Source organism: Psammomys obesus, unplaced genomic scaffold (assembly GCF_907164565.1).
Source record: "Psammomys obesus unplaced genomic scaffold, mPsaObe1.curated_primary_1811, whole genome shotgun sequence".
Lineage (NCBI taxonomy): Eukaryota > Metazoa > Chordata > Mammalia > Rodentia > Muridae > Psammomys > Psammomys obesus.
Window position 1 is genome coordinate 13,928,832 of NW_026596120.1, and position 14,029 is coordinate 13,942,860.

At 42.9% G+C, this 14,029-nt stretch overlaps 1 pseudogene; it reads right to left on the reverse strand.

Moving 5' to 3' along the window:
• Positions 1–244: 244 nt before the first annotated feature.
• LOC129692994 (40S ribosomal protein S6-like) overlaps positions 245–14,029 on the reverse strand; it is a 45,031-nt pseudogene continuing 31,246 nt past the window's right edge.

Here is a 14,029-nt window from a genome sequence, read left to right on the forward strand (position 1 = left end):
CTGGATTGTTTAAGACTAACTTTAATTTTTTTTTTTCCAGAGGACAACTTTCAGGAGTAGGGTCTCTCCTTCCTCCAGTGGCGTACCAGGGATTGAACTCAAGTTTTTAGGCTTGGTGGCAGGCAATTTTGCCCAACTAGCCATCTCACTAACCATAAACCACCCACCCCATTATATACACACACATATGTATGTGTGTATATATATTCATATATATGATCATTTATTTTTTTCTTTTAAAGACTTATTTTTGACTGGACTCAGACTTAGAAGTAGAAGCTCTCAGAGAGGACAGCCTATGTCTCTTGGCAATCTGTTCCTGGTGTATTTCTTTGGCTTCCTTCATTCTTTTGGCCAAAAGTTTAGCATATTCTGCAGCCTCCTATTTCTTTTAGCACATTGTTTCTTCAGAGCAATATGTAGGTGTTTGTGTTGCAGAAATAACACGGTGACTCATGGGTGCTTTGGTCTTGGGCTTCTTATCTCCTTGGTCTAAGGGCTTTCTGACAACATATTATCGGACCTCATCTTCTTTAGAGGAATTGAGGAGCTTTCAGATTGTGCTAGCTCTTTTGGGCTCCCAAACTGTGGAGGTACAGTAGCATCTGTCAGTCTGGGATTGTCCTTCTGTCTTTACAATCATCAAGTTGAGAACACTCACGTTGGCATCCGCAGAGCATCCACAAAGAGGCCTGCACTTTCTCCAGTCTCCTGGTCCATAACAAGAATGTTCCTTATTCAATGGCCGCTTCACTCTGTCTGCCATGTATGAAGATGCCTTGCTTCATCATTCCCACATACAGGCAACCTTGTTTGTCATTACCAGCACTGGTTCTGATCACATAACCCTTCCATTCTTCACCTGGAGCATCAGCAGCTACTTCTGTGGCTGTGTGCTTCTGTAGAAAGTACTGCATTTGCATTCATGATCCTTTTCAATGACCCTCTGACAGCTGGTGGCTGGGGAGGAGAAATTCAGCTTCGTCTTGACATGACCAACTGCCACAAGAAAGAGGACCCACTATTTTTCCTTTTAATGTTTTGTAGACCAGTAATGTTGATATTAGGGGTTTTTGACCTCCCCTGAATTTAGTGCCTAAAGTTCACTGACCTCCCTTTGATCCCCAGCTGTGACTCTAAGGTTTGGGAGACTGGCCATAACTGCTTCTATTTCCTCTTGAGATGAGGAAATAGGTCTACCTTTTCCTGATTTTTCTCAATGAGGAAATGCAGGCTTGGGTGAGATGAAGCAGACATTAGATAACTGCTCTGAGACTCCTGAATGGAAAGGGACCATTGACTTTGATCCCTGAGGCTGAACAAAACTGACTTCAGCTGCCTCCTGGACTCTGCCTGCAGACAGCTGTCCTCATAAATTTTTCCTGTTTGTAATAAAAGGGTTCAAGTACATTCTAAATCATATCATTATACCCACAGATAAATGTAGCTACCACTCCCCATCAAAGAAGCTTCCCTTTACAGAAAATGGAGACCATCGTGGAAAGCCACAACTGGCTCCAGTGCAAAGATCAGTGGCTCAGAGGGAGCCCCACCCCAAACCTCAAAGCTCCTGCATTTATGGTGCAGGGAACATTGGCAAAGACAGGTGGAAAGACTGTAAGAGCCAGAATACCAAGATCTGCTGCAAAAAGTCTTTCCTAGACGTGGTTGTTGTATAGACTAGTCTGGTACAATATCAATATACAAGCTAACAGGGAAGGGGAACACTCTCACGAGGTCCCACTCCTAGACAAAGAACTATAGACAATTGCTGATTGCTGAGAGGAGAATCTGTCTTTCCCAGGGAGGAGCTCCTAGCTGGATAATCAATACAAGTGGTCATCCCTGAAACCACATACACACAGACAACAAAAATGGACACCAAATGAACCACATTCCTACCCCTAATACATCAGTGTTTACTACATGCTAATTCTCATTTGGTTAATGGATACCCAAGGATGTCAGAATTTACATAGGCTTTCCAGAACCCTTCTGTTACATCAGAAGCTTCTGCAGCCATCTCTGTCATACAGCCTGTTTGATTCCCCATACAACGTGGTTTGGTGTAGGTGGAAGAACAATGGGGACTTAGCTAGCTGCAAGCCAAAGCCTCCCTCCTGAAATAGATGGTGATGGGATGTGTGCCAGAATGAGAAAGAAATCTAATTTGATAATCTTAAATAAATGGTGTGGTGTGAATGAAGAATGTCCCTGATAGGCTCGCGGGTTTGAGGATTTGGCTTCTAATTAGTTGTTCTTTTGTGGAAGGTTGTGAAAGTTTTTAGGCAACAGAGCTGTTTGGAGGATCACTGGAGGACCCACTGTTTGTGGGTCACTGGAGGAAGGCTGTCATGGTTTCACAGCCTGGCTCCACCTCCTGAGTTCTTTCTATTTTGTCAATGAGGGGTCGATGTGACCAGGGGCTCCTGTGCCTTTCCTGTCATGGTAGATTGTGCTCCAGAATGGTGAACCCAAATAAAACATTCCTTACAATGCTTCTTGTCAGGTGTTTGGCCACAGCAAGGAGGAAAGTAGCTGGAGGGGTATTAAAAAAGAGGAGGTAAAATTGGGAGGAGGACATGGATGATCTAGAAGGGGTTGGGGGCAGGAAGTGGGGGTGGGTGGGCATAATCGAAAGACATTGTTCATGTGTATGAAATTCCCAAAGAATAAAAAAAATGTAAAAAGACAAGCAGGGCTAGAGAGACGTTTCAGCCATCAAGAGCACTTTTTGCTCTTACAGAGAGAGGACTCAGGTTTGGTTTCCAGCACCCACATGGTGGCTCACATCATCCATAACTCCAGTGGGCGGGGGAGAGAAAGAGACTGGGTCAGGCACTGGCTTCTGAAACCTCAAAGCCAACCACAGTGACACACTTCCTCCAGTAAGGCCACACCTACTCCAACAAGGGGACACCTCCTTATCCTCCTGAAACAGTTCACCGACTGGGGACTAAGCCTGCAGACATATGAGCCTATGGAGGCCATTCTCATTCAAATCACAAGGGCAAACAAAGCTGCCTTCTTGTTTTCACACTTAACAATGAAGGCCAACCTTTGGTGTCCCAGTGTGCATGTAGTCTCCTCCCATACCAACCGCTTCTCTGGGCATCTCAAAATTCAGTTAAATTCTGACATTGGGTAATCTTCTATGTATACTTAGTTTTCCAACTACAGTACCTGGCTCACTCATTAATCACTAATCAAGAAAATGCTCCACAGACTTGCCTGCAGGCTAGTCTGATGGAGGAAATTCCTCAACTGGCATTCCCTTGTCTTAGCTGACTCTAGCTTGTACTGCTTTGGCACACATTCTAAGCAGCACAATTATTCACAGAAGACCAGCCATCCCTCTTTGTTCTGTCTCTGAAGCGGCCACCACCAGCCTCTTTGTTCCATGAAGCTCTGGCTTTGATCACAAGCACTGGCTGTCAGAAATCATGGTGGTCAAGGTTCATTGTTAACCCGACTGGCTTTGCAAAGACCTAGAAAACACCGTTGACTGTATCCACCAAGTGTCTCTCTCTAGACAGGTTTTACTGGGTAGAGAAGACCCACCCTGAACGTGTGTGCTACCACCATAAGGGCTGGGTCTCAGGCTGAATGACAGGGGGAGGGGGAAGAGAGCTTACGCCAAGCATTCATCTCTCTGTGCTTCCTGGTTGCAGGACACAGAGTTGCCTTGTGCTCTTGTTGCTATGCCTCCCCTGCCTTTGGAATAAATAATTTTAGACTGTGAATGCAGATAAACATTTCTTCCCTTAAGTTGCTTTTTGTCACAGCATTGAGAATGGTCACTAGCATGGAAGGGCTCTTTCTAACCCTGTTCTGGGAGGAAAGAATGTTTGCAAGGAAGAGCTGAAGAGAATCTGAGCAGACAGGCCTTGCCAGGTCTTTACACCTCTTCTCTCAGGATGAAATGCAATGTTGTACTCTTAAAAACCCACAAAGAGCCCTGTGTGGAGGTGCATACCTTTAACCCTAGCCTCCGGGAGGCAGAGCCAGGCAGCTCTATGTGAGTTTAAGGTCTACAGAGCAAGTTTTAGGACAGCCAGGGCTACTTAAAAGAATCCCTGTCTCAAAAAAACCCTAAACGAAACCAACCAACCAACCAACCAAAACAAAACGCCACAAAGAACAGGGCTTGGATTGGAATGCTTCTGGATACCTGGATCTATGGAGCTTTCCTGGGGAGTGGGGAGATTGATGAGGGCATGGGAGCTCTGTGGCTCTCTCCGTCCCTTATTTTATGCATCTTTTCTTCTGATCCTTTGTACTGGTGTTCATAGTAAGCCAACAAATGTCAGCAAACTTCCCTGCATTGTCTTCTCCTGGAGCAACATGATTGAAACCAAGGATAGAAATGTTGAGATTCCAGTTTATATCCCAACTCCAGGGCTCGAAGCCAACATCTGAAGTGGGAAGAAGTCTTGGGGACTGAAACCCTAACCTACAGGGTCTGATATTACCCATAGAGAAGCCAGCTGGTACCCACTAAGGATGGACTGAGTCTTTGCCAACTATGGCTGTTAGAGTCCCAAGTGTTCTGAGATCACTGTGGCTTAACAAGGAACAGCTGTTGGCCTTTCCCACTCCATGTCTATCTAGACATGGTGTCAGCCCCCACAGCTTCAGAGCCCAGTTCCACAAGACTGCCCTGTACTTCAGATGCTGATCGGGAGTTCCAGATTGTGATCTGTACTTCTGATTAACCTGCCATTACAGGGCTTCCCACGGCCCTTTCCTTTGGTCCAATTAATTTTTGCTAGCCTGGCTTAGAGAATTCCGGCAAATGTTAACTCATTTCTTTAAAAAGATGTTAAGACAGACATCTTGCTGGAGGAGAAGGCTAGGTGAGGTTGAAGGGGTTCAGGGCTTCCGTATCCTCTTTGTGCACTAAACACTAACTGCAGCTCAGTGGTCCTTAAAATTATGACTTTCTCTCATTTTTTTTTATGAGGCCTTCATTACATGGGAATGGTTGATTTCTGAACAAGCCATTGGTGACCAACCCAATCTCCAGTGTCTCTCTCTTCTCCAGTGGTCTAAGGGACCAGGACCTGACCATTTCAACCCTCTGATTATGTTGCTTTTCTGGCTGGTTAGCCTCCATCCCCACTCCCATCTCCTCAACTCTGGAGCTGTCTAAAAGCTTGCCAGAAGTTGCCTTCTTAGATATTTTCGTATACTCTGGGAAATCCCATGGATTCTAAGAGCTTCCCATCAGGCACTCCTTCCTTCAGGAAATCATAAAGGTTCTTGGGAGCCACTGGGCTCAGTGACCACGTATCAAGGTGGAAGGTGTACCTAAGGCTAGGGAGCTTTGCCTTAAGATCTGAGAGCAGAGCCTAAAACGCCTCTTATTCTACCACATGGCAGAGCTGCTGTGCCCATGGCATATGTAGCCCCAGCTGTGACTCTACAGACACAGGTGGAAACAGCTGGACACAAAATAGCTGGATGCAGGGTTTTTTTTTTTTTCCCCCTGTGAATTGATCCCTTCATTTTAGTGGGATGGGAGGTAAAGGCACAGAAATGGTAGTCTCAGGACTTTCATAGTCTTAGTTTAAAAATTAAAAAAAAAAAAAAAAAGGCAATGCCATTTAAGGAGACAGAATCAAGGGTAGTGGGAAATGCTTTAAACAAATTAGGATGTTTGGCCTGGGAAGCACAGCTGAAAAAGCTGAGAATTGATTCTGCCTCCGAGGGCAACCTGGAGGGCTGCTCTTGAATACTGAAGCATTCTTTTACACCCATTACTTTGTCTGGGTTTCTTATCCATCCAAGCCTGGCTAAGAGTACCTTTCCACTTGACGTGTCTTTTATTTCTCTATCTTGATAATATTCTAGAGTTGATCGGATTTCATAGTCATGATACAGGGACATGCTAAGTCCACTTCTGATTTTTTAATAGGACTTATAGTGTTTCGGAGTAAGAAGGAAGCTGGGTTGGGGGGTGGAGGGATGGCTCAGTGGTTAAGAGCACTTGGTGTTCTTGCAAAGGATGTAGGTGGGTTTGGTTCTCAGCACCCACCTGGCAGCTCATAATCACGTGTAAGTCTAGTTCCAGTGGTCCAATACCCTCTTCTGAGCGTTGAGGGCACCTCCAGGAAGGCATACATTTATACATTCAGGACGCCCATACTAATAAAAATAAATAAATCTAAAAATAACGGCTTTTTTGCTTCACATACAGACACAAATATAGCCAAACCCATGCAGTTTAGAATGGAAGCTGCGGCTCCAGTTCTGCTCATTGAGTCTCTGAAGGCTAAGCATGTGTTGAGTAGATACTGGGATTTTTACAATTTTGTTTTTAGTATCTGTGGCAAGAATTATACGTCTTTACACCTTTGATCTTTTATATACTTATTTATTTATTTGAAAATTTCCTGTATGTACGCATTGCTATCACATATTTCACCTCTCTCCAAACTCTAAGTCTTTGTGAGTTAATAACCCCACAAAAGGGGTTGAGGCTGGAGAGATGGCTCAGCAGGTAAAGGCACATGCTGCAAAGCCTGAGGACCCGACTTGATTCCTGAGATTTGCATGGTGGAAAAAGAGAAGCAACTCTCACTAAGTTGTTTCTGACCTTGACCTGTGTGCCATGACACCTGGACAGACAGACAGACAGACACACACACACACACACACACACACACACACACACACACACAGCAAGTGAGCGAGAGGCAGACACAGAGAGAGGATATACACACATTGAAAAATAAAACTCCACCCTCAAAGAAAATAGAGTGTCCTTCCTACATAAGCCATCAGCTGTCCTTCAATCTTTAATGCACTGAATGTTAACTTAAAAATTCTTCAGTGACTCTCCCTTAATTGTGTTACATTTTTATCTTAATTCATGCGTGGGTTCTGTTCCTATCGTTTTATTTTGGATTTTTATGGTAGTATTTACCAAACATTGGCCTGCAGTTTCTTTCCTGTGTTGCTGCCTTCCCATTTGAGTGTCGACCTTACTCTACCTCTGTGAATGCATGTGCACCCCTCTCAGTGTTCTAGAGCCTTAGGACTCTTTCAATCCGATGGGGACTCTTTGTTCTTTGTTTTCTGAGGTTTGGCAAGTTGTCCAGATTGTTCTTTGGTTCCCTGGCATTACTGGGTGAGCCTAGGGTTTTTTGCATACTAGGCAAACATTCTACCACTAATGTGCAGGCCCGCTCTCAATTTAAAATAAAGTAACCCCCTCTTTCCTTCTATGTTGTAGGTACATGTGTGTGCGTGTGGGTGGGTGTGTAGATGCGCTTGCAGAGCCCAGAAGTCTCAGATCCCCTGGAGCTAGAGTTACAAACGGTTGTAAGCCACCTCACTTAGGTACTAAGAACCAAACTCCGGTTCTTTGGAACCAGAGCATCAAGTGTTCTTAATCACTGATCCATATTTATGGCCTTCCAAGTTTGCTTTTGAAAAAGTAGCATTAAGAATATTCTCAGGTTCTTTATTTAGGACTGGGGCTGTGGTGAAGTTGGTAGGGTTCTTTGCTAATGTACACAAGACCCCTAAGTTCAATTGCCAGCACCACAAAAAGAGAAAAGGACATTATTTATTTTAGAAAAATTATAGCTTCAAAGTGTGAAAGATACATGCTTTGGAATCAGTTAGCTAGAACATATCTGTAAAATTATATATACACATATTATAAACCATAAAACATACCAGGTACACATACTCAGAATTGGAAACACAAAATTTCATGAAAGTGCTTCAGCTTCAAAGTATAGTTTTATATTCCTATTATTTAGTCTACATCATAGCAGCATAATATTTTCCTAAGGTATTATATGTTTTTAAGAACATTTAGTAATTGTATTTTTACAGTCTAGTAATTTAACATTTAGGTATTTTCCTCCTATGTCAAATTACATTGAGATGAATATCATTCTATATAAACATTCTATAGTTCTTGATTGTTGTACAAGGATAGATTATAGAACTGTAGCTACCAAATCAAATGATAAACATTTTTAGCTATCTTCTTCAAAATATTAACAAATTACATTCTAGGAAATTTATATTAGCATTGACCATTCTACAAATAAAACCTCACTTGAAAATGTACAGCTTCCATACTTTAGTGCCTTTTCTTCCCCTCTTCTTTCCTTTTTCCTTTTTTCATTCTCTCTCTTCATTCTTACTAGTTTGATGTGCAAAAAAAGACCTATTATTTTGCTTGATAGTCTTTAATTTTGGTAGATGTGAAAACTTTATTTCAAGTTTCTCTTTTCTTGGTCATTTAAATTTCTTCGCTGATATACTGTCTGTCAATACCATTTGCCTATTTGTCTCAACTTGCTGATACTATTTCTGACATGCCAAAGTATTAATAAATTCTTATATAATCGTTGTGTTGGTGTTTTAGTTCAAGCTGGTTATCTTTGGGAAATGGCTAGTCAATTATTTACTAGAGCTGCAGCATGGGTCAGAGTCAAGCAAACACACTTTCCAAAGGAACACCCAGTGTTTGCTGAAACCTTGTTAAATATTGCTACTACTTCTCACAACACCTTTGAGAGATTATTTCTAAACTGATTGGAATCTGGAGTTTCCTAAGCATTATGGTTTGTTTAGGGGAGGGAGAGAAAGACAAAATGTATTCACTGTTGGGAAAACGTTGCAGAGCAAGGCAGGAGGAATCAGATAAACTCAGGAATTGCCTTCCAGGGGCTTCAGCCAACAAGCCCGGAAAAGCGGGCCCTGTGCTTTGTGTGTGTCTCACTCTGAACTTAAAGGCAGTCCTTACTTTCTGCACAGTCTTATAGCAAGCCCACCCAAGCCCTGGAAGTGACCCTCCCCACCTGGCCGAAGCCGTGGGCAGGTGCAGTTGCTTCCCTCTTCTCTTCTCACCAACTGCTGCTTGCTCTCACTCGCTCTCACACACTTTCAGAAGGAATCCACTGCACACCCCCCCTCGTCCCCAGTAACCCATGGTTTGCTTCATGGGCAGGAACACAGTACGTGGCTTAGAGCAGAAGGTATTTCTTGTTTCCAAATGGACCCTTAACAGTTCTGTCTGTGCTGATAGTCTTGTTGAAAGAATGTTGTCCTTTTCAGAATGTATCTGCTGTTTTTTTTGCCCTTGTGCTTGGATTCTGTTTTATCTGTTGCTTTTTTTTTTTTTTTTGAGGCTTTAGCAAGAGGCTGGGAAACTTAACTATGAGGTAAAATGCTTTCTGATTTTACTTGGATGGTTGTCAAGTGATTTTCTGTGGATTAATTTTAGATTTGGAAGGGAACTTAAAGATCCTTTTGAGTGTGTCTAACTAATGGCCTATGTGCTGCATTGTAGCTAAGGATAGCTATAAATGAGTATATACATGTATGTATGTAAATTGTATGAAGAAAATTAATCAGGAAGAAGGAGGACATGAAGACTAGGTTAAGACACAAGGAGACCTTTTTGAATAAGCATGTGGCTTTTAAGACCTTCAAGATTTTCATTGCATTTAATTAATCTCTCTCTCTCTCTCTCCCTGTCTCTCTCTCTCTGTGTACACTCATTCACTCACCACAAATGTGTATGGAAGTCAGAGGACAATTTGCAGGAGTTAGGGAGTCTATTTCTCCTTCTGCCATGTGGGTCTCAGAGATCAAACTAGGTCATCTAGTTTGTTGGTCTAGTTTAGTCTTCGTTTTTCTTTCTTTCTTTTCTTTCTTTCTCTTCCTTCCTCTTTCTTTCTTTCTTTTTTCTTTCTTTCTTTCCTTCCTTCCTTCCTCTTTCTTTCTTTCTTTTTTCTTTCTTTCTCTCTCTCTCTTTCTTTCTTTCTTTCTTTCTTTCTTTCCTTCCTTCCTTCCTTCCTTCCTTCCTTCCTTCTTTCCTTCCTTCCTTCCTTCCTTTTTCTTGTTTTTTTTTTTTTTGTTTGTTTTTCATTTTTGAGACAGGGTTTCTCTGTGTAGTCCTGGCTGTTCTGGGACTCATTCTCTAGCCTAGGCTGGCTTCAACACTCCCTTGTTCCTGTCTTCATTTTTCAGAGTGCTGAGATTCCAGGCATATACCACTATGGCCAGCAAAATATGTGGCTTTTTGAGAAAAGGCTATACTTTATAAGCATGAAAAGAAATTAACCTAGAGTGGGAGGGAAAGAGTTGATGTCTACACTTTGGGTTTCTAGACGAATCTTATCTTTTTTTTAGTACAGTTGTGGTTTGAAGCTGGGCCTGGTGGGCACCTGCTTTTTTATGGGTTGTTGAATTTGGGGACCTGCATTTTGGCACTTTGAACCTTGGTAACAAGTAATCTAAGCTATGCAGTGGATCTCAGAAATCTCTGTTTCACATATCCAGTAGCTGCTGAGGCAGAACCACATCTAGGGCTATGAAAAAAAAAAAAGACTGCAAAAATGATCACCTACAGCAGGTGATGGTCTGCTGTAGATAGGATTCTCTGCTTTTCTTTTTCACTGTAGAGTTGTCAACTGAGTGTGTCTCTTATGTACCTAGCACTTTAGATTTTCTGCTTTGTGAACGGGGAAGGGAGGCCCAGAGAGGTTAGGTAATTTGCCTGAGCTCACACAGATGTCCTAGCAGAACCAGGACCTTGTCACACTAAAGCTTTTGCTATCGAAACGTTGTTTCCCTCTGGCAGGACTTTGTGGATCTATTTAGCAGCAGGATGTTTTTCTCTGAACTTAAAACACTCTGTCCTTGTATTGTACTGTCAGTTAAAGAAAAAAAAAAGATGTAGTGATGTTTGTAGGTGGGTGTTTTACAAGCTGACTTTGAGGAAAGTGCATGATGCAGAAAAGAAATACTTAAGCATACTGATTCTCACACCACTAGGAAGTCTTCAAAGGATAAGCTGGGTCTGATGGCACAGAAAGGGCAAAAATCCCAGCTACTCAAGAGTTTGAGGTGAGAGGATCATAAATTTAAGACCAATCAGGCCTACAGAGTAAGATCAAGTTCAGCCTGGGTAGCTCTGTGAGACCCTGTCTCTGTATAATACTGTTTAAAAGGCTGCGGATACACAGTGGTAGAGAGCTTGCATAGCCTGTACAAAGCCCCGGGTTCACACTCCAGCACCGAAAGGAAAAATTAGAGGCCAACCCTGTTTGGCAGTCTCCCCACAGGCCATGCGCCCATCTTCCACCCTCTTTCTCCTCCCCTTGAACTTGAATGGGGAGCCACAGTGAAGACCATCTTGAGTACCTGTCTCCTGAAGAGGAGCTGTCTTAGTTTGGCTCGGCAGCTGGGCCAGTCTGGATGCGAGGGTGGACATTAAACACAAATGTATTTTCGCTCTCTCTCCTAAGATCCAACTACTCATGTGCTGCTGATAGTCCTATCAGTAAATAATGGAAAGATGTCATTTCTCCATCAATAGGGTAAACTAGAAAACCTTGGTGTTACCCTAGATTTTCCTTCCTTTGCCTCCTCTTGTTTTCTTTCTTCCCTTTCCTCTTCCTCATAACTTCATCCTCTCCTCCCTTCATCCTCTCCTCTTTTCCCTTCCTCCTCTGCTCTTCATCTGTCTTCTCTCCCTCCCCTTTCTTCCTTTCTTTTTTCCCCTTCCTCTCAGTTCTCTGCATTTCCTCCTCCTGTTATTTGACTTTAGGGAACACTCCCACCTCCCCACCTTAACTTCCTAAGTAGCTGGGATTAGAGCGTATACCGACACACCTAGCTTAGATTTCATTTCCTGAATCTATGTGTATTAAATTGTCACAAAATCCTACCAAGACTCATTTCTTCAATCCAGATGCTTACTATAGGATCTTGAATGCATTGTTCACTAACACCAAGTACATTTCTAGAGCTCAGATTTCAAATTAGGCAGCTACTGACTGCCAAGTAAAGAGACTGTACATTCTTTTTCTGTACATTAGTTTCCTGTGGCTGTGATAACAAATTCCTAACATCTTGGTGACTTAAACATTTGAAATTTGTTATATTATGGTTTGGGGTCCTAAGTAGCTAAAATGAAGATGGTGGCAGTACTGTCTGTCTTCTGGGGGTCTTAGAGCAAAATGCATGCTCTATGCTTTCCATTCCTAGCACATTTGTTACCTGCTTCCATTTGCAAAGCTTGAAATGGTTGGTTGAGCCTTTCTTTCTTTCTTTCTTTCTTTCTTTTTGACGTGATATCACTTTGACGCTGAGTTTTCTTTTTTCTTCCTTCTTTTCTTTTCAGTAGTCCATGGTTACATTACAACTGTTCAGAAAATCCAAGGCAACCTCTCTCTCTAGCTTAGGGTCAGAGGATAACATCTAATCTGCAACCTTAATTGCCCTTTGCCATGTTCACATGGACTCAGAGTCTCGACATTTTGAGTGGCGCTGTTCTGCCTACCGCAGTCACCTATATCATAGGGCTACTAGGGGGCGGTAGTGCCAGCATCAGAGTGTGCACGTGGAAGCCTTCCAGGAACTGGCTAGCATTGGCTTCTTCCTCTACCATAGGAAGTCCTGAGGGTCCAGCCTAGGTCATCAGCTGCCTTTATCAGCTAAGTCATCTCACTGGCCCTCCCCTGTGTTTTCCATATATTGGCTTACTATCATGTAATTGCCAATTACCAGTCAGAATGGGATTGCATCAGCGAATGGCCCCCACACCAGCAACTTTGGCACTATTTAAGAGCCCATTAGGGACTTGGAACCTGGGGCTTATCTTAAGCGGTAAAGGGCTTGCTGTGAGAACATGAAGACCAGAGGTTGATTTCCAGCACCCGTATAAAACACTCGGTCTTCCCACCTCCTTTTCTATCTTTTTTCTTTTTTCTTTTTTAAGACTATGTAGACCTGGTTGCCTAGAATTTGCTATGTAGACCAAGCTGGCCTGAAATTCACAAGAGATCCATCTGCCTCTGCCTCCCAAGTGCTGGGATTATAAATCTCTCCCCCACCCCTTTTTGAGACTTGGTCTTGCCATAACCCAAGCTGGTCTCACATTCAAGGCAATCCTTCTGCACCAGCGTCACCATGGGTGTCAGCACTGAGTTGCTATGGTCAGCTTCTGAATTAGCTTTAAGAATCAGTATGTCACCCTTTCTCAAAGCCTTCCCTGGATCTTCCAAGAATGTCACTACCTTCTCTATCCTATAACTTTGTGCCCAGCGGTTATAAATAAAGCTGATTTGCCTGCTTAATAATAAGTTTTCCTCCAGGAAAACTGTGACCTCCTGCAGGTCCAGGCTACATTTTATTGTTCTGTAACCTCCAAATTGACCCCCAGAAATCACCAGCACATAGTAGGCCTCTGTATAGATTTGCAGTCTTGGATCTCATCATGAGGAAAGGAAACCTGATGAGCTAATAATTGAGCTGAAGGAAATTGACTTGCTGGAGGCAGGTTGCTTAGATGGGCACACAGGACATGATTGATGGGTAGCTGCTGTCCCTGTATGTCAGATCCGTCTTCTGATAAGCCAAGAGAGCAGCAGAGAACACTCTGTGTCTCCAGGAACAAACCTGGCCACACTTTTCCCAGAAACCTGCTTGCCAGCTACTTTGTGTCAGCCAACAGTATTAGTTTTTAAACACATTAGTTTTTAAGTTTTATCTTAATGATACAAGCCTGTTGTAGTCTCAGCACTCAGGGAGGTAGAGGTGGATCTCTGTAAGTTTGAGGCCAGCCTGGGAAAACACAAACAAACAAACAACAACAAAAGAAATTGGAATTCTCACTAGAAGGGTTTCATTGGTAGGAAAGACCTAACTAAGACAAAGTTCTAGGCAAAGTATTCCTTTCAGTTATTTTGAAGACACACTGGTAACAAAATACATAGTAAGAGAATAGATTTCCCCCCTTTCTCCCTCCTTCTTCTCTTCCTCCAGTGTTTATGGACCACTTGCATTTGGGCAGGTCTTGTTTTAGTTGTAATAGGTGCGAAGGGAAGGGGCCATGTCTCTCCACCCCAGCTTCTTTCTTTCAAGAGCTTGTCATTTGAGAAAACCGGAAAGACTAGAAAAGAGAGAGTCTTTGGAACATGTAAGAAAGGGCTGATGACAAGATCTGGCAGGTGGTGGTTAGAGTTGTGCCAGAAGAGACAAAAAGTACTTAAGA